This window comes from Pongo abelii, chromosome 6 (genome assembly GCF_028885655.2).
Source record: "Pongo abelii isolate AG06213 chromosome 6, NHGRI_mPonAbe1-v2.0_pri, whole genome shotgun sequence".
NCBI lineage: Eukaryota > Metazoa > Chordata > Mammalia > Primates > Hominidae > Pongo > Pongo abelii.
Genome location: NC_071991.2, coordinates 125,317,631 through 125,339,949, shown reverse-complemented (window position 1 = coordinate 125,339,949; position 22,319 = coordinate 125,317,631). Strand labels below are relative to the sequence as shown.

Below are 22,319 nucleotides of genomic sequence, written 5' to 3'. Positions count from 1 at the left end.
TTGTCCCCATTTTTGTTCTTCATATATATCTAGGAGGTACTTCTCACATAACGAAGCTGCATCCGTAGACAGGAGATTCTGTTTTGGAAGCCTCGATAATTGGAAACATTTGAGGTGGCACACATGCTTTATAGATTTACTAAATCTCTCTCCCACCTTCTTCACTATTTTTCACTTCCCCCTTAAACTTATGTGGTTCTAAAAATGACTGAAATTGATTTTTTAAATCAGTTTACACTGATTAACAATTTAAAGCCCATTCTCTGTTTAACAAGTCCTGCCACCAAGAAAGCCACCAGAGGATCAAAACAGTGGCTAGAGACTTTCCCAGAATTCATAATACAGACTGAAAACAGAGAAAAATACAAATGCTCCGACATCCCTAGCCAGGCTTTGGTAACTAGTGTGGAGTGACGGGAAAACCAAGGGTTGTCAAGAGCTGCAGCGCCTTGGGGCTGGGCATCCTTACTCCAGGCTGTAAAGGCCAACCGTCTATACCCTTTGACAACCCACCAGCACAGCTGTGATTATATGGCAACATAAAGGCATGACCCCAAAAAATCAGACTCATGAATGGGCAGGTATGGAACTTAGAGCAAATAAAGCAAAAAGAATAGTCTCCTAAACAAATCTCTCTAATAAGTTTTAGTTCATATTTAAGGAGCATTCAGAGTATGTACAGGTCTGTGATTGTAAATACAATGAGAGTTGAGAGCATTTTCTAGATACTGGAGATACAAAAATCAAGAACTCATGGGAACAATGCTGTACATTAATGAATCCTAATCATTCTTCCTCATGGGAGGAGGAAGTGGAAAGAAAACAATGAAGATTGATATATGGACTTAGTCTTATTTTAAGAACTCAAAAAGATGCATGGTTAGAATGAAACCAAAGGACACCCATAAACAACATTGGTAGAAATGCTTCATGAAAGAAACAAGGGAGGTAGGGAAGGGGAAAGAGAAGAAGGAGGAGAGAGAAAGGGGAGAAAAAAGTCATTCCATAAAATGAAAATAGGACTTTTTTGTAGACAAATACACCCTGGAATCCCTACAGCACATACCCATCGAAACTTCATTATTAATAAGCAGCTTACATTTGAGCCCTGACAAACACGTCTCCAGCTTCAGAGGCCACATCTCACTGAGTACCAATAGCTCCCTTCAGTTTGGGAAGAAAAGAAATAAAACCAAAGATACCTGGGGTTTTAAAAGTGGGTGATCGGCTGGACGCAGTAGCTCATGCCTGTAATCCTAGCACTTTGGGAAGCTTAGGTGGGTGGATCCCTTGAGCTCAGGAGTTTGAGACCAGCCTGGGCAACACGGCAAAACCTCACCTCTTATAAATAAATAAACAAATAAATAAGAAGGATGATAAAGAAATGTCACTTCATAATCCCTCAGCCAGAAGAGCTACTGGTCTGCTGCAAGGTATCTCTGAGAAATAGCATACCCATTACCTCATTTCTACTCATTCCCTTCCTACCTAGGAAGGCAGTATTTGGAATTGGTCAGCATCTACCTGAGATCTCAGGAAAGAACAACAAACGGGCAGAGGAAGATAAGATAGAAATATACATGGAAGCAGTAGAATTCAACAACTAACCCACTTTATAAAGCTGGCAAGTAGAGAATACAGTGTTAAAAATACGGGTCAAAGCAATTTAGCAAAAGAGGAGGAAGAAGGCATAACATCAAACAGTTATATCAAATAGTTATGCTTAGTAAATAGACAATTTTATTCTGCCCCGAGGATTTCTGCAGTACTGTAATCTTATTGCCACCTCTTATTTGATAGTCTCATTTATTCAGCAATATCATGGTTATGGCTTTATAAGACAAGTAAAACTGTTATTAGACTCCACTATGCCAGCTCCTCTCTGAATACCACTGCACTTCCATGTCAGCAAAATATCTAGGGAAGTTAGGACATGATGAATGTTGGCTGAAGTATGCAGGGCATATTAAATATAAGCGGCAATAAAACAATGTCCATCTTCGAATATCTAATGTTTTCCCTGATCTTCAATCACCACAATGAGAAAAGAAAAACAAGAAAAAGAAACCTGTTTAATAGAAAGAAACTGCATAGACTTGTCTGAATCTCTCTAAATGACAGAACATGGGGTAATGTCCCCAAAGTGACACTCCTGCTATACAACAAACATACTTCTTTCCCAGAAGGAAACAAATAGATACTTCAAAAACAATAAGATTAGACCAATCAAATACTGGATCAAGCTTGAAGAAAGTAAACTACATGCATTTCCAATCCAACTAAACTGGTCCACTCACTGCTAAATATGCCATGCATTCACATTTTCAACTATCTGCAGGACATGTGAATTTGTATGATTCATCATTGTGTAAAACTCAGCATTTCAAAAATAAAACTCACTTCCCTAGATAAAAGCTTTTTTGAATCTTACCAAATCAGCTCCTCCTCCCAACAGCCCTATCTGGAGGACCATCATACTCTGAGCACCTAGGCCTGATATCTCTCTCATTTCTGTATAAAAATCTCTGAACTCAAACCTACAGTGTTATTCCCATGAACATTTTCTTTTCGATTCTCTCTCTACCCCAGTTGAGGCTCCTACTGCCTCTCACATGGACTATTACAGCCTCCCCTACCTGGTCTCCTGGTGATGCTGACCAATTCCAAACACTGTCAGCTGAATCTTCTTAAAGGATTAGGTTGGCAATCCTCATTCTTAAACACACCACACAACCACAGAAAACTTTTTTAGAAATTTCCTAATATGAAGACAATCATTAGCATCATATCTGAATAATGACAATGAAGGGAGAAGGAGCAAAGGACAAAGAGAAGGAGAGGGGCAAAGGGGAGCAGGAAAAGGAAATGGATAGGGGAGGGGAGGAAGACTAAAGTTTACTGAGCACTATTCTAAACGCTGTACATTTATTAACTCATTTGATCTTCACAAAATTCTGACGAGATAGGGACTATTACTATTTCCTATTTTACAAATGAGAAACCTGAAGCACAGAAAGGTTACAAAGCTTGTAAGCGAAAAAGAACCAAGAAGGAGGCACACACAGGCTGGAGGTAGAAACATGGTGTTTCCGTGATAAAAAGGACATTGCCAATGACCTTGTCCAACCTATAATCTGAAAACATCTGATGACACAACTCTCATCCATTTTTACTCAAAAGAATATTTCAGACTTAATGAACATCTACAGGATGTCCACCATGGAACAGGCATTTAAACACACATTAACCTAATCATCCCAGTAATACAGAATACAAAGGCAGTATATATTGCTTCCAAAGAAGAGAAAAACATTGCAGCCTTGCCACATGTAATCATTTTGCAAGTGGCAGAGCCATGATTAGAAGCCAGGTTTTCTGATTTCAAACCCAGTTTTCTTTTGACTCAACAGTGCCACAATTACAGGACAACAGACTATTAAAGGTATTCTACAATCTATCCTCATACCTGACCCTATTCCATTAAATCCCTTCCAACTTTCTGCTTTAGCCTGAACAGGCTACTCCTTAGCCACCAACCAAGCCTGGCATTCTCCCCATGCCGGTGCCTGTAGCTGCACCACTCATCTGGCACTCAGCTTTTATTGCTGTATATTGTCTTTTCTGGGTACATATCTTGTCTTCCCAACTAGATCATATTCCCTACAGATCCAAGAAGAGCAAAACACTTAGTAGGCACTCAATAAATATTTATTGGCTAGCTGATTGATTTTACTCACTGAGTTCCTAGGAGGTTCTGTGGGCTGTTGGATGAAAACAAAGTAATAACTGACTGAGTCATAGAATTTTTTTAGCAAAAAGACTCCATAGAGATAAACTAATCCAAATGCCTTCATACACAGATGAAGACAGATCCAGAGAGAAACCAAGGAAATTTTTTAATGAGTTGTTGTCTAAAAGAAAAACAAAGTGACACCAGCATAATGGGCATCTAAGAGCCTTCTGATTCTTAGCCTGTTTCCCTTTATTACACTGCTGTGCTATTATAATTCTGTAAAATAGAAATAAGTATACTGTGCACAGGAATTATCTAGGTTGCCCTTAATACATTAAAAATGTATTAGCATATTAAAAATAATCTATCCACATATTGTAAATTTGAGCACTCCAGTACTAATACGTTAGCTAAATTATATATTAAACATTTAATTACAATAATTTGCAGGTCTTCTGGGGATTCAGAGGATTTTTTTGAGAGGTATGGGAGAAATGATTCGAAAATGTCTGATGACCCCTTCTTTTTTCTCAAGATATATTCCAACGTAAAGTAGAAATGTTTATTGTAGATCTAGGTATGTTTCCTTCATTCCTTATTTTTTTTTTCTGCTCCTCTATCCTTTGAGAAACAAAATTTCACAAAAAAGATCAGTATGGGGAGTGTGAATAGAAGTATCAAAAAACACCCTCAGCTTCTCTCAAGTCAGTGATGGTGGGAGTAGGAATTAAGAGTTTGTGTAGTCACTCAGGGTACTTTTCTCTACTCCACCACTGTCCTAGACTCTGGACTCAAGTCAGTAACCTCAAAGGGTCCTGATACAAAAAATGATTATAGTCATTTCATACTTTTGTGCATAATATGGTCTTTCAATATGTGTTTGAAAGTCAACTTTCACATGTTAAACAATGGATGTAACAGTCAACTGTTATCTCCCTTTTAACATATCACACTGTTGTACTCTTAATTGGATGCAATGCTAAGCTGTACACCACGGAAGATGAAAATCATCAGATGACTACCCTGTCCCTGTCCCTGGCAGGTGGGGCAGAGACACATGACAGAGTCTCTGCCTATTAAATGCTTCTGTGTGGAGAGTAATACAAAATACAGGGAAGAGTCAGACTTCATGTACAGTGGTGTCCTGCCCCTGTGTCCTCCCATAAGGGAGGGTGTCCTGGCCAGACTGCTCCTAACTAAAGACAACAATTCTGCATCCTGCTTCTTGGCCCTTTGCAGGAGCTCTGTTCCCCATCTATTTTCCAAGCCTGATGCTCCAGTGAGTTCTATTAGCTCTTCATAATGTCCCATACATCTTCCTTTTGTTTAGAATCATCAGAGTTGTTGCCGTTTCTTGCAAACAGAAGGATCTTAACAGTACATTATGAGGTTTGATTTCAAGAGTTAAATAATAAAAAGTCTAGCTGGGTGTGGTGGCATGTGCCTGTAGTCCCAACTACTTGCGATACTGTGGTGGGAAGAACACTTGAGTCTAGGGGTTCAAGGAAGCAATGTGCTATAATCATGCCTAAGAATGGCCACTGCACTCCAGTCTGGGCAACACAGCCTGTCTCTTAAAAAACACAAAACAAAACAAAATAAAAATAAATGGTCCCTAAGCCTGAGTTGCATAGGCCATGCTTTCTTCTAAACTAGGAAACATGGGAGCCCAGGCCCAGGGTGAGAGGTAGGTGACACAGTTAGGCTTCAAGAAGTTTTGAAGGCTCAGGTAAGGACATACAACAGGATTTTCTCTTCCCGGGCTTGCCCTGTATTACCCAATTCCCATTCCAGCTGCAGTGTCTAAGGTAGGTGGTTGGGCAAATCCCACTCCAATTACGGAGTCCAGGAAAGGTGGCTGGGTAGTGCTTAATCATTAATCCTCTGCTTAGGTACTCAGGATAGAGTGAGAGGGAAGGACTCTGTCTTGCTCTGTCACCTCACCACTAGTGAGTAGGAACTTAATGACATGTTCTCTACCTGTACACATAAATTCCTGTGAGGTTCCCTAACCCACCTGAAACCCAACAGTTTCAGTCACCCTGCTCAGAAGAAGGAGAAAGGCAAGAGAAGACTGGTGATGAAATGAAGGTGGCTTCGAGGATACTGCCACTGGGTGAAGAATAAAAGCAAGTTTAGAAATATCCATGAACGGCATATTAAAGGGTGGAATATATAAGAGATGAGTATCTTAAAGTCAAGAACATATCAATCTCTGGTTTTCACAAGGATACCACTATATTCCAGCAAAGAGATCAATTTAGGTGCTCTTAAGAATGAATGAACAAGGTTAAATGTGAGGCAGGTCTGTTGTTGGTCAAAGAGATATTCTCCTAGTTATTTTCTTTACATTTCTAACCAAATATGATGCCCCAACTACATTCATTTTCCTAATAGACAAAAAATTGAACACAGACAGTAAACTTCTTACCAGTTAAAATAATTTCACATCTGTAGGTACCAAAAATATATTCAGCTTTTAGCTTAGCTTATTATGTTTGTTTTCTCAAGCTTACAAAAGAGGAAACCAACATTCTAAAAAAGATTCACCGTGTGGCAGAGTCGTATGTGTGTGTGTGTGTGTGTTTTAAAAAAGGTCTAATGTAAGATACTGTGTCATATCAACACTTTAACAGAAAAAAAAAATTCTCATCTAAATTATAAAAAATAGGTGAAGAGCGAGAAGAGCACAGCAAAACAAATGTATATGGCCAAACAGAAATGCTGGGAATAAACACTGATCAATTAATTCTCCATCATCCATACCAACAAAAGAAAGAAGTTACACACAGCACTGGTATTTATTCTTCAATACTGAAAGTCATCTTATGCACTTCCTCCAGCCCTCTCAGGCCAGAAAGCAATTCTGAGCCTGTTTCACAAAACCCTACATGGCACAGAGCAGGAACACAGAGCAGAGGATCTGGGCTCTAACCCCAGCTCTCTCTATAGCTGTTTCACCTTATGTAAATGTGCTAAGCCTGCGCCAGTTTCCATACCTATAAAATGAGATGCTAGATCTAAATGCTCTACAAAATAGCTTCTAGCTCAGACATATTACAATGAATTTTCTTTTTGAGACAGGGTCTCACTTTGTTGCCCAGGCTGGAGTACGTGGCACAATCCTAGCTCACCGCAGCCTCGAACTTCCGGGCTCAAGCAATCCTCCTGCCTCAGCCTCCTGATGAATTAGACAACAGGCGTGCACCACCACGCCTGGCTAATCTTTTAAATTTTTTTGCAGAGATGGGGTGTTGCTATGTTGCCCAGGTTGGTCTCACACTCCTGACCTCAAGAGTTCTTCCTGCCTCGGCCTCCCAAAGTGTTGGGATTACAGGTGTGAGTCCCTCCTCCCAGCCTATAATTTAATTTTTAACATGAACTAGGATCTACTTATTAATAGTCATGTAGTGCATGTTCAATGTAGATTCACACTTCTATCCATATCTTTATAATGACACTTGATGATAATGTTTGAGGCCAACAAGATTGTGTATCATTTCAATGAAGCATTAAGCATACCTTACACATTTCTAGTTTGGAGCACTAGGGCAGCAGAAGGAATTTCATTATTTTCAGTGATAAGATACAGTTTTCTGCAACTTAACACTGAAAATAATGAAAAACCAAACACTCATCTTCACATTTACATACAGTCATGCACTACATAATGATGTTTTGGTCAATGATGGAGCACATATATGCAGGTGGATCCCGTAAGATTATAATGGAGCTAAAAAAATCTGCTATGGCCTAGAGATTGCGTAGTCATAGCCCGCAGCACAATGCATTACTCACAAGTCTGTGGTGATGCTGGTAAAAACAAACCTACTGCACTATGAATCCTATAAATGTATAGCACATACAATTATGTACAGGCAGTAATGGTAATGGATAACAATAATAAATGACCATGTTAATGGTGCATGTATTTACTACCATACTTATTATTGTTATTTTAGAGCGCATGCCTTCCACTTAAAGAAATTAACTGTAAAACAGCCTCAGGTAGGTCCTTCAGGGGGTATCCAGAAGAAGGTATTGTTATCATAGGAGATGACAGCTCCATCTACATTATTGCCCCCTGAAAACCTCCCAGTGGGACAAGATGTAGAGGTGGAAGACAGTGATAAGGATTATCCTGACTGTGTAGGTCTAGGCTAATGTGTATGTTTGTGTCTTAGTTTTCAACAAAGGAGTTTTAAAAAGTAAAATAAATAAATAAATTTTAAAAATAGAAAAAAGTTTACAGAATAATGATATAAAAAATATTTTCGTAGCTGTGCAATGTTTGTGTTTTAAGCTAAGTGTTATTACAAAGGAGTCAAAGTCTCTTTTAAAAAAATTAAGCATTATAAAATAAAAGTTATAGTAATCTAAGGTTAATTTATTATTGAAAATGAAAACTTTTTGAAATCAATTTAATGTAGCCTAAGCATACAGTTTATAAAGTCTACAGTAGTGTACAGTAACATCCTAGGCTTTCACATTCACTTCCTATTTCATCAATGATTCACCCAAAGTAACTTCCGGTCCTGCAAGCTCCATTCATGGTAAGCACCTTTTATACTCTAATTACTGTACCTTTTCTATGTTTAGATGTTTACATACACAAATACTTACCATTGTGTTATATAACTGCCTATAGTATTCAGTACAGCAACATGATGTACAGTTTTTAGTATAGGAACATCAGGCTATACCATACAGCCTCTGTGTGTAGTAGGCTATACCGTCAGGGTTCCTGTGAGTACACTCCACGATCTTCGAACGATGACCAAATTGCCTAAGGACACATTTCTCAGAAGGTGTCCCAATTGTTAAGTAATGCATGGCTGTAGCTTGTTAAGTAGTATATTGGCCTATTATCAAGCTTATACTCGAAAAAGACAAGTAGCAGCAATATGTCAATAAAACCACTATGAACTGTTTCTTGAGTGGTTGGTATGAGCTTGACAATATACTAAGGACCGTAGGATATTATTGCACAGCAAGTATTAAAAAGGCAGATGGAGTTGGTGACTACTACAGTCCTCTCACCAAAAAATCATTACTGAAAGAATCTTGACTGTAATTTCTTCTTCATTTTATAGGTGGCTAAACTGAGACCCAGAGATAGTAAGTAGTATTTAGTGATGGACCTGGGCTAGAACTCAGGTCTCAAGTCATAAAACAGGCATCCTTCCACCATGACAGCCTGTCTCCTACATTCACACACAGATTAGAAGTCAACCAGAACAAACTATATAAGGAGTGACTTACATGGATCTCAAGGGCATTATGCTAAATTTAAAAAGCCCATCTTGCAGAATCACATATTATGATTCCATTTATGTAATGTTCATGAAATGACAAAACTATAGAGATGGAAAACAGTTGTCAGAGGGATGATGGGAAGGGAAAGGGGTAGAAGGGGTAGCACTAGGGAGACCTTTGTGATGACTGAATAATTTTCTGCCTTCATTGTGATGTATGTGAATTGACAGTTGATAAAATGGCATAGAACTACACAAAGACACTGTATCAATGTAAACTTCCTGGTTTTGATATTGTATTATAATTATATGAGATCTAACCACTGGTAGAAACTGGGTGAAAGGTACATGAGATGGACCTCTCTCTATTACCCTTGCCACTTCAGTGAATCTATAATTATTTTTTTAAAAAAGTCAATGGGATTTTAACTTACTAAAAGGAGAGAAGAAAAGCATTAATGACTCTAAACTCCATTCTCACCTAGAATAATCAGAATAGTTCTCAACCAGAATAAATCTCTGAAGGTCAAAGTAGACAAAACTTGTCACCATCCCTCTACTCCAAACTCTGTAATGGCTCCTGTCTCACTCAAAGCAAAGGCCATGTACAGCCTACAGGTCTGCTGTCCCCATTCCCTCCTTCTCTAACCCCATGTCCCACCACCCCCACCTTTGCTCCCTCTGCTCCAACCCTAAAGCCTTCTTTGCTATCCAGGACACTTGACCATAAGACCTCTGTCTCTAGTGTTGCCTTTGCCTTCTGCCGCTTGCTTTTTCCCATCCTTCAGGTCCTTGCTCCTGACACCTTGCCACTGAGGCCTCCCTGACTCTTCCCTGGCTTCCCTACTAAAAAATTTCCCCCTCCTAACCCTGGAATACCTCCCTCAACTCTTTCATAGCTTTAGTTTTCTCTATAGCACTTTTCATCACCTATATATCTTTACTGTTTCTTTATCTGATTGCCCCCATTGGAATGTAAGTGCCACACAAAATAGATCTCATATTCACTGATCTATCCCCAGTGCAAAGAGCTGGCGCCTGGCAACGTCATGTACTCAAGTCAGTAAATAAGCTGTTGACTAGAGATGGAGGAAAAAAAAAAAAACCTCACAAACTAAAGTTAAAAAAATAAAACAACCATATAATGTTTGTGTGGCCTAAGAAAACAGGTACAATTTGGAGATTACATGCAAATGAGGTTGAGTTTTACTTACATTTGGAAACATGAGATTTTAAATTCCAAGTCTGGCTTTAGTAAGATGAAACTTGAGAAAGACATTTACCTTTTAAGTCATACTTTCTGTTGTATCATACTAAGCAGACTAACTTGACCTGAAGGACCTCTAGGGTGGTAGACAAAGCTAATGCTCTAAATGATGCCACATAAGGCATCATCTGTGTTTCAGACCTTAGCCAAGCCTAGAAATAAAGACATACCCCATGGGGAGCCATGGAAAGGACACGAGCATTTGTTAACTCAAATACCCTCTATAAGGCAGAAAAGATATTACATACTGGAAATAAAATAGGTATTTGTCACCTAGTGCTGTATGTGCTATGAGTCTTTCTGATGTTGTTGGCAGTGTCTGGTTCTGTCACCCAGGCTGGAGTGCAGTAGTGCAATCACAGTTACCTGCAACCTCCACCTCCTGGGCTCAAGTGAGCCTCCCACCTCAGCCTCCTGAGTACCTGGGATTATAGGCGCATGCTGCTACACCTGGCTATTTTTTTTTTTTTTTAAGTACAGAAAGGGTTATACCATGTTGCCCAAGCTGAACCTGAACTCTTGGGCTCAAGTGATTCACCCACCTTGGTCTCTCAAAGTGCTGGGATTACAGGCGTGAGCCACCATGCCTGGCCTACTATGAGTCTTATTATAAGTAAGCACCAAGTGTTGGGGGAAGACACACACAAGATGCACAATTCAGATTTTAGACAGAGTACCTGCAGCAAAACTTTCCTGAGAAATGAAGCACTGAAGGATGAGTAAGAGCTAACCAGATGAAATGTATGTTCCAGGCAGACAGCAGACTAAGTTAAATAGTAATGCATTTAAGTTTGTTTGTTTTTTTTCTTTTCTTTTTTTTTTTTTTTCTAAGGAATGGTGAATGAGAACAGGGGAATGTAAATATAAACATGGAGAGGTAGGGAGGGGCCAGGTCATGGCTCTGTATACTCCACTCCTAAGGCTATGGAATGATTCTAAAAATCAGATGTGTGTTTCAAAGACAGAATTAAAGCAGTAAGGTAGAAAATGGATTGGAGGGCAGTAAGACTAGAAATAGAGAGGCTAGTAAAAAGAACTGCTGAGTTATTCTACGCTGACAGCATAAACCAGGCAGTGAGGAGAGACAGGATAGGATGAACCTGATATACCAGTAGGTAATTACATACTGGGAGTGAGGAGGAGATAAAGATGACAACATGATCTCTAGACTAAAAGACCATGTAAATGGTGACACTGTCAAAAGATGCGATCATTTGAGTAAAGGAACGGCAGCTGAATGTAGGTGGGAAGCCTGCTAGAGACAGGGATAGGGAAGTCAGCAGCATCGCCATGAGATAACCCAGAGACTGAATAGTGGTAAGAAGAGGGACAATGACAGAAGCCTAGGAATCACAAATATTTAAGGAGCCCTCAAAGCAGACTGAGAAAAAGTTATCAGAGTTGTAAAAGGAAATCCACGAAAGTGTGGTATAATGAAAAGGTAGAAGAAAGCAAGATTTTAAAAGATAAGTATTAAATACTCCAGAGAGGTCAAGTAAAAGTAAAGACCGAGAAGTGTCCTTGAGGGAAGCATTGGTGAATGATGGGGAAGGTTCAAAGCTAGAAGGTAAAAGAATGAATAGCAAACGGGACAGAATTAAAATGTCTTTTAATTATTCTAATTAACTTGGCTATGAAGAGAAGGCAAGAAGAAAAGCAGATATAATAGGATAGAAGACTGAAGGACAATTAAAAATAACGTTAGTTAAAAAGAGAATAGCCAACAGCACAAAATCCCAAGGAGAACAAAAGAACTGGAATCCAGAGCATGTAGGCAGAACAATTAGTTTGGAAAGAAGCTGAAACTGTCTACGGAGATGGGAAGGCAGGAGGTAAGAAAGCAAGCATAATAAGGAAGGCAGACTGGAAGGTGAGAGAACAAGAAGTTAAAGGCATTTTCCTGATAACCCTATATTTACTCCATAAAGTAAGAGATGAGATTGCTGACATTGATAGGAAGAGATATAGTTAAGTAGCGGGGCTTGGTGGACAAAAGCGGTCAAAGTCTAAAATAGCCATGGCAGTGAAATAACACCATTAAAAGAGCATTTATGGAAAATTAATCCAGGAGTATTATGCAGCAAGATTTGAAGATGGGGAAAACCTGCAGGTACGAAATGCTTGGATCTGCCTTGTTGAGTGCATGGAGTGGAGGGATGGCAAGAATAGAAGGAAAGAACTGATAAGAGAATTCTTTAACATATAAATAACTAAATCACTACTTCCTAATGAAATCGCTTTCTCTCAATACCCCAAGGAACACCTAGGCAGCATCAAACATCTTTAATTATTTCAGCTCCTGGTGGGAATCAAAGCTATTATTGATGGGCAGCCCCTAGCTTTTAGATTTCCCAATCCAAAATGCTATATGCTTCTTGAACCATAGCTCATAATCCAACTTAGTAACTCATTAAATATGAATGACTATGCCTACTTAAAGCACATGTGGAATATTCCCTGTACAAGTGGTGATACATTTTAATGGTTGTCCAATCAACCTGGACAGCTCTTCAAAATGAGTTGTCTAGGTTCTTGGCTTCTCTTCAAGCTCAGTATGTCTGGCCAATATGAAAAGGAATAGAATCATTTGACAGGAGAAGACTCTAATTTGGTGAGTACCAAAAAAGTTGGGTCTAGCCCACTGCCTAGGTTGTATTTTAATAAACTACACAGGTGATTCTTGGGTACACTGGAGTTCGAAACCTTCATTTTAATCAGCATTAGAGTTAAGCATGTTGGCTATGAAATGAGAGTAAGATTATACAAATGGAAATGAAAAGCAGGTATGTGGTAAAAAAAAAAAAAAAAGGAGAAATGAAAAGTTGATAATCATCAGCACACAAAGGGTAGATGAAGTTATGATTTAACAAAATACCACATAAAATACCACAGCCTGGGCAACATAGCAAGACCCTGTCTCTATTAAAAAAAAAAAAATAAATAAATAAATAAATTAGCTGGGCTTGATGGCATGCCTGTAGTCTCAGCTACTCGGGAAGCTGAAGTAGGAGGATCCAGGAGGTCAACGCTGCCATGAACCATGATTGTGTCACTGCATTCCAGCCTGAGTGATAGGGCAAGACCTTGTCTCAAAAATGAAACAAAACAGAACAAAACAAAACAAAACAAACAAAACCACAAAGGAGGAAAAAAAAAAATCACAGAATCAAGACAGTCCCTTAGAGAATGTGAAGCCAAAGGACTTAATTAAATGTTTTTTGTTTGTTTAATCTTGTACCAAAGATAAGGTATGGCACTTAGAAAGAACACATCCAGTTCCTGCTTCTCATTTCATTTCTGGAGTTCATTTCCAAAGACGGACAAACAATGTTTTTGACATCTGTATGGCATCTTTCTTTGAAGAAAAACTGTATGATACAATAATGCTCTGAGCCACATTTCCTAACCTACTTCCAATCTTTATCTTCCTAAACAAACCTCAAATTCTTTATAGATAGAAGGACGGAGGTCCTGTAACTTAGTAAGGGCCATGGCCAAGCATATGTCAACTATAGATAATTTGAAGGAACCCAGCATAAGTGTAGATGCTCTCAGAGGGATACACTAATGTAATCATCAATAGTGTTTCTCTCTCAATGGAATTCCTGCCTGACTGCTGATCTGGGTGCAAGCTAATTTCCCCCATGGTGAATACTGCTGTTGAGATGCAGAACTCTCCACCATCTGTTACCCAGAATTAGCATAATGACAGATTATCTAATCCCTTACATTTAACAGATATAAATGGTGCTTCTATAACATGAGTTCACTCACATCCTCATTCAATATGGTCTACCCCCACCCTATAAAAATTGGTCCTCCCATTCTCCTGGTGATGGATCTGGTCTGGAGTTTACCTCCAATCTTGCCAAAGAATCCAGGTGCTTTGCCAATGAGAAGCTTTCCTAACCCATTTTATTCAGGAGTGGGAATGCAGCTGTTATTCCAGATGCATCTGAAAAGGGGCACGCTGAAAATAAAGAAAAACTGTCTCTAGTAGACCAGCAAAATCCATAGTGCAGGGAAGTGCCTTCAACTAGATCATATTAAAAACTTTGACAAGGTATACAAAGAAAAGGGTTAGTCAGTACTGAACTGGTGAGAAAGAAAAAAGGGAGAAAGACACCAGAAAGAAATCAGAAAATTAAACTGGCAGCAAAGTAATAAAATTCTAACAGGAAAGACTATGCTGTTTTACAGATTCAGAACTGTTCTAGATAGCAAGACTTAGGTAGCATTGAACAAAATACGAGAATCAGACACCCAGAAAAACAAGGACATGCTCACAGATTCAAATAACCAGGAGAAGAGCACCATCAGCAAGAAGTGGATGGATGGTTGCTGGTGTCACCAAACAGAAGTGGTGAACTGTTCTACCCCCAGTGACCAGTGTAGAGATAGCTCAATTGGAAGGAAGTGAGAAGCCATCAGATTGTATTGAAAACAATTTCCAAAACATGCCATTTCCTCATAAACTGAGCCTTTGATAGGGCTCAAGAGAAAAAGATGACAAGAAAACATGCTTGCATATAAAGAGCTACCTAATTTCCTGGGGTGGGGGGTGGGGGGTGGGGGAAGACTTAGAAAAATGGGAGAAGTTTCTTATTTATCCTAAATATCTAACTAATCACATAAAGTATTTATTTATAACATTTATACATCATCAAGTATGCATTTCAGAAAAGTTCTGCTCAAGCTGCACTCGGTATGGGTGTATTCAACACCAGAGTATACACCATCAATAGAGACACTTTTTGAGGTACTTTTCTCTCACTTTGAAATTTTATCATTTGTCTTATAAGTATACCGTATATTCCTATCTCCACAACATAACCTAGGACAGGGGCAGGCAAACTCTTCTCCAGTTTTTGGAGTTAAAAAGTTTTATGAGGACACCACACCCATTTGCTTGCACATCATCTATGGCTGCTTTACCGCTACAAAGGCAGAGCTGAATAGCTGCAAGGGAGACCATAGGACTCTCAAAGCTGAAAATATTTACTATCTGGCTCTTTGAAGAAAAGTTTGCCAACTTATACCTTAGAGCACTGCTCTTCAAGGTGAGCTTTAACAGGTTACTTTCCATGGTGCTTGTAATGAGGGGGTCATACTCACAGGAATAATTACTGTATTTGTGTAAAAAAAAGTTAGCTATTGTTTTACGATTATGCCAATATGACATTCATATAGCACTGGTTAATTCATATGTTCAAAACAAAGTAACTAAGGCAGCACACTGTTATATGACAGCCTCTGAGAAGACTCTAAGGATAAGGTGACTTCCTCTTTACTAAGCAATAATTTTTTTTGAGGGAAGAAAGAACATGGCATTTATTCAAGGTATATTAACACTCTGGCCATAAGACTCTATTGAAAATAAACTGGCACCTCGCTTCCATGGAACATTTGTAATGCTTCCATTAAGAGTAAGGAATGCAACCAACACTGTCTTCTCTGCTTTTAAGAGCAGCAGGAGATACAGAAAGAAGCTGTGTGGGATACTGGACTTGCTGTGCAGTGTTACCTCCTGAAAGTTTTGTGGGGAAAAAATGAATTACTACATTTAGATAGTGCCTGGCACACAGTAAGCATTATATATGTTGGCGGTCACTGCTGTTGTTATTAATTTTCATTATTATTAGCATTGGCCTAGTTATGTCACTCCTCCTGGACTCCGCTGCCTTGTTTGCAAAATGAGGGAGGTGGACTAGATAGTGCTATCGATGTCTTTCTACTAAAAAATTCGATGACTTTATTAGAAGAAAAAAAATCCAAAATATAGACATCAAGGGACATGTTCTCAAAGAAAGCATCTTTTAGGAAATAGTTGAAAAGGTGAAGCCTGACTTCACAAGTCCAGAGATCTAGGAGACGAAGCTGTCAGTGAAAATTCTTGCTTCAAATGCAACTGTGCTGGGAAGAGGTCACCCTGAGCTGATAAAGATGTCGTGTTCACCTCTTCAGCAGCAGTGCACGGCCTGAGAGAGCACCCATCCATCCGCAACACTCTCAATCATACATGCCACCGCAGAGGCAAGATTCATGGCTTCGGCAGCAGCCCAGCGTTATCCAATATGCATGAAGTCAAAGTTTTCATCATTTCCAGTGGTCAAAGGCCAGTGAGTGTTAAATCCCAGAATACCAGGATTAATGAAGGAGTCATTAAAAACCCAGCATTAAATCACTTCTGTAGCCAATGCTGAGAGTGATGTCTATAATACATTACAAGGCTGATCTAAGAGAAACAAGTCCCAATTTAGAAATGAATTACCTGAAATTTTTTTAACTGGTTGGATGGCTATCACAGCAATTTTGTTATTACAGGGGAAAGAGAGAATGGGTAACTTATAAATTATGCTGCAAATGGGGAATTGTCCTAAGATCACAGGGCACCGGATTCCAGGGCAAAAAACCTCTTAGAGACATATTAAGGGGGAGAGGAGAGTCCTGGTAATCAAGTCAGAATTTCTTTTGTCCCCCAAAATATTCTAGTGGGTAGGGTGCTGTTAACACTTCATGCTTGGGAAATAAATTTGATTTAGAGAAGTTTCTGATTCTATTTCCACAGTCCTTGCCTTTAGCAGACTAGGAAAACTGAATGCATTCTTCAGCTCCTGCTTTTGAAGCTGCCATACATTAAAAAAGTGTACTTTCTAGAAAAAGACCTCTTAGGTAGTGAAATCAAAGCTAAACTGCAGAAGGTGAGGGGAATAATGTGGGGATTACCTTCTAATCCACAATGAATACTAATGTCTTATTGCTAGACATAGTCTATCAATGTGAAAAAGTCTTCAACAAATGTGTTAAAGACGAAGCACAGTGAAAAACAAAAACCTGGCACAAGTGGACATGGCCATGCTCTGCCTATACACTCCATTCTTCCCTTGAGTTCCTGGATGTGAAAATCATGGCCTCCAGACTTCTACTTACTGTTTTAGGTTATAGCATGGAATGGTGCACTAATTAAAAAACAAATAAGGCCAGGAGCGGTGGCTCACGCCTGTAATCCCAGCACTTTGGGAGGCCAAGGCGGGTGGATCACCTAAGGTCAAGATCCCTAGCCTGGCCAACATGGCGAAACCCTGTCTCTACTAAAAAATATAAAAATTAGCTTGGTGTGGTGGTGGGCACCTGTAATCCCAGCTACTTGGGAGGCTGAGATAGGAGAATCACTTGAACCTGGGAGTCGGAGGTTGCAGTGAGCCAAGACAGCGCCACTGCATTCCAGCCTAGGCAACAGAGTGAGACTCTGTCCCAAAAAACAAAAAACAAAAACGAAACAAATGAATGACACCACGTAGATGGGCAAAGCGCATCCCTTCACAAGCAATGATTCTCAGCCACACTAAACACACAAACCTCAACAGTGCAAGGTGAGGTATAGAAAATAGTTCCAATTCAAAGGATCCAAACCAAAATGGAAATAGGCAGTCCTGATTCTCTCTTCTCTGCCAACTCATGATACAATGATTTACATCTCTCCCTGAAAAGCAACCTTGAAAGGTTATCTAAGACCAGGTGATATAATTCTTAAAATATTATGTTATAAACATGGATGATATTCAAGATATTTAACATATGGCACTGGCTAGTTTGTTATACCTGTGCTTACTGGCTGAATAAAAGCCCCTTTTAGAAAGGTGTGAAAGAAAACAGCTAGGGTCATAAATGGGGTTATATCTAGAAGCGCATCAACATAAAATAGCCAGTCTTCTCCAGCATATTAGTTTGGATTAAAGCCTGCCAAATAATTATACTTTGGTCATCAAAATACACATTATTAATTTCATATGCATAAGGCTATCCCCCAAAACAGAACACCATAAACTCTAGGGCTTCTTGGATATTTAATTTGGGGCTTCAGTCTTTATAAACCCGCCAACTGACATTAAGCCTGAAAAATGATTATACTTGAATTTATTTCATCACCCCAAATATTTATTACTTCGAGATACACAAATATTTATTACTTGGAGATACAGTTTTGGTTAGCTAGCAATAAGAGAGACAACAAAAGAGATTAACGCCTTTTACTGCCTAAGGATTCCTTCTAGGAGGGTGTTTTAAAACAACAGTAATAATAAACAGTCGCTAGCCAGATAAAATCGATGAATTTGAAAATCAGTTACAAATAGGGTTAAAAGGAACCTTACAAGTCCAAATTCACTACACCACCGTTCCCCTACACCACTGCTCTCTCAGATGAGCAATTCAACTAAGGTCACATCAGTGGCTAACGGCAATCAGGCCACTGAGCTAACTGGTGGAGATCACTAAGAATAACTATTTGGAAGTCTGATTACATTAATGAAGAACAAGCACCTTAAGCAGACTTTTGTAAATCCAGACTTCCAAGCAAACTAATCACTTAAAATCAAGAGCCTGGGAAGGAAGAGCTACAAAAGGGAAAATCTACAACTAGACGTTACAGCCAACAGGAAACTTGTGGCTTCATTGCTACTGCTTGTCTCACTCATAAACATCCCCACCACTGAAATCCCCTCTACCAAGAACCTGAGAAGAGGTTTGAAGGAATTTTACATTACCAAGAAGACACACATTAAGGAAGCATAATGTTGACAGTACTGTTTATGCCACTTTCAAAAAAGGCCAGCTAAGGGCCCTAGGAAAAGAGGTTAACTGACTTGCAAGGTCACACTTTAACCTGGAGGCAGAGCTAGAAATAACCATCTCCCCATTGGCCCCTCCACTGCTCTGCCATCATGTACATCTTCCAAACAGAGATGGTATTGAAGAAATTAACAGAGCTGTAAAAGTGATCTGAGAACATAACCATCTGTAATGTCTTTCTTATTCCTCCTACTACCTGTATGTATGCTGCAGACCTAATCTGAGAGCAGAGAAGATTGTTGGTTTTGGCCCCTCCTGTTTCCTTTAGACGCCCTTTCTCAGTGGTTAACAATATTGGGTGCACATCAGAATCACCACTTAAAACACTAATGCCAGACCCCACACCAGACAAATAAAACAAGAACCTCTAAGGGTAAAGATTTACACTGATAAAACACCAAGCATCAGTACTTAGATTTTAATTTTGGGCATCACTATTTTTTGTAAGTGCTCCAGGTGATTCTATCAAGTTTTGTGAAAAACTACCCAGACAGAAAACTTCAGCTAATATTACTCTCCTCAAGAAATCAAGGGCCAAGAATGATGCAACACAACCTAAGGCCCCAGAATCATAAATGTGTCATATCACCTGGCCTTCCCAAAGAACAAGGCCCTGAGAATTCTGGGGAGGGAATAGAGCAAACTTTGGTATTATTTCAGGAACAGCAAACTCATTCCTATTGGTTCTATTTAGGTCACAGGAAGCCAACCAATCAGTTGTGGTAGCAACCAGAGAGAAGATTCCTCCTCTTTGTCTCTGCAGAATAGAACTGCCAACTGGCCATACTGTACTTCCTAGACAGCTGTGATGACAAGAGCCCCCTGCAAAACGTAGACATTATGTAGGGGTGGGGAAGGGTGGCTCTCTGTGTCTCTGGGAAATAAGGATAAATAAGCTAACTTGTGGCCATTATGACAAAACCAAGCCTACATACCCATATTATTGGCTTGACATTAAACATCACTTAACAACAAAACAAAACCAAAACCACCCACCCATGCAAACACATATCCCAAGACAGAAAATTACATAATGGCATCTGGAATGATCTGCTCTGACAGTGAAAGCAGAAACAGCCAAACCAACGAGGTCTAGAAAGGTCCAAAATGGAGAGAGGCAGCCCCAGAGAGTCATTTTCACATCCCCTATAGTTTATGTAAATGCAGGTATACATAAACAACGTTTTGTTTAGAGGAAGAAACTGAAGTAATAGTCTAGATTCTAGACGACTATCATTCTACTCAGAGAAATACCACGCCACTGCTAATTGGAAGTATAACTCTACGTTCTTCTACCAAATCTAATCATTCTAGATAAGAACAAATTTGTCAGAAGAAACTTGTTTTAGCACATGTTGCTTTTTAGGGTAGAAGGTCAAAATAAGTTTTATTTCATATTGGTCAGAAAGGAAAAAGACGTCCAGGAAGAGGAATTCCACTACCTGTCCATTATGGTTTACGGCCTACATACTAGCCAGCTGGCATCACAGGAGCAGGAGAGTGGTGTTTTTGTTCCCTAGAGTCCATTAGCAACTGGACCAAACCCAGTGTCAGTGTTGCTAAGGTCCAGATTGTGGCAGCTGCTTTAGATCTGCACTGCATAAACAAAGTACAGAACTTCTGCAGGTAAAAGCTCTAGAAATGAGACCCCACGCCAGGCCTCAGACTTGGAAGAGGAGGACAGCTTGGGCCAGACCCCAGTGAGTGCCCAAGCCCTCTTGGAGGGACTTTTGGAGCTCCTATTGCCTAGAGAGACAGTGGCTACGGCACTGAGGTGTCTGGGGGCCCGACGAGGAGGCAAAGGGAGCAGCAAGGGGCCTGGGTGACCCAGTTCCCCGCAGCGCCCGGACCGGCTCTCCGAACTGGCCGACCAGATGGTGGCCCAGGGAAACCTTGGCATGTACCAGGAAACAAGGGAACAGTTGGCCATGTGGCTGAAGGGTTTGGGGTGCCAGGCCCTAGGGACCCCACAATCCTACACCCCCACACTCCCTGGACATGTTTGCTGAGGAAGTGGCGGAGGGGGAACTGGTGACCCCAACCCCTACCCAGAGAGGAGAAGCAGAGTTGCCAGGAGATGGTCTGGTGGATGTGATGTGGGAATATAAGTGGGAGAACCCGGGGGATGCTGAGCTGCATGGGCCCTTCAACAGCACCCAGATGCAGATCTGGGTGAGTGAAGGCTACTTTCCTGATGGTGTTTATTGCTGGAAGCTGGACCCCCTTAGTGGTCAGTTCTACAACTCCAAACGCATTGACTTTGACCTCTACACCTGAGACTGCTGGGGACCTAGTTTGGTGGACCCTTCTTTCCTGAACTTTGTAGAGGAGGCCCAAGTGTCTCAGGCAGTGAGGAAGTTGGAGGCCATTTTTCAGTCAATTTCCCTTTCTCAATAAAAGCCTTTAGTTGTGGGGCCTTGGCTGTGCTGATGGCCAGAAGCGAGGAAACCTCTCCACAGCCCCTTTGGACTCGCCTTGGTCCCTGAGTGTTTGCTCTTATGAAAATCCCCTTGGAGGTGCCTGTCAGGGGTCCTGTGGCCTCCCTGCCTGGACTCTGCTTGCCAAGTAAACACCCCCAACTGTGCTATGAAAAAAAAAAGAAACCCCACTTACAAAACTAAGTGAAAACAAAAATACATTTTAAAAAAAGTGTTCTTTGGGAGGCCGAGGCGGGTGGATCACGAGGTCAGGAGATCGAGACCATCCTGGCTAACACGGTGAAATCCCGTCTCTGCTATAAAAAAAAAAAAAAAAAAAAAAAAAATTAGCCGGGTGCAGTGGCGGGTGCCTGTAGTCCCAGTTACTCGGGAGGCTGAGGTAGGAGAATGGTGTGAACCCGGGAGGCAGAGCTTGCAGTGAGCCGAGATAACGCCACTGCACTCTGGCCTGGGAGAAAGAGTGAGACTCCATCTCAAAAAAAAAAAAAGTGTTGACATTTTTCCTAAGCATTGGAAACCAGAATATTTTTTAACTTAATGATTCATAGTTCTAGTACAAGCAATAAATAAGACCAGCAAAAGTTTAAGGGCTTTGAAATTCTCTCCTTCTCTTTGGAAAGGAAGGGGTATTTTTGCTTCCTTGCTTTGAAAGACAGTAAGCCACTACAAAGACTCTGTGGTCAACCTTCACTCAATGATCTGATGTTTCCACAGCTGCAGAGGGTGCTAAGTGACACAAGAAGCACTATAAACATTTCAGAGGGAAATTTCTGAAAAAGTGGTGACAGGAATAAATGAATTGTTTAGTTGCTTCTTGGTGTAAAAAAAAGAAAAGGTGATTTTGTGGTCAATGCCAAAGTGATCCCTTTTTCATTGGGAAGGAAGAGGGATGGTATGAGAACTGTAATATAGTTCCCACTGCTACTGACCTAATGCGTGATGGCTTATAAACCACATTTTAAAAACAATAGATAAAGCAACAGTCTGCTGAATCC

General features: G+C 40.2%; 1 protein-coding gene and 1 pseudogene across 1 annotated transcript in view; one reads left to right on the top strand and one right to left on the bottom strand.

The window, feature by feature from the left end:
- The window catches only part of SND1 (staphylococcal nuclease and tudor domain containing 1), a 433,869-nt gene that overhangs the window by 208,189 nt on the left and 203,361 nt on the right, over positions 1–22,319 (bottom strand).
- Positions 14,535–21,163, top strand: LOC103891204 (CD2 antigen cytoplasmic tail-binding protein 2-like; annotated as a pseudogene).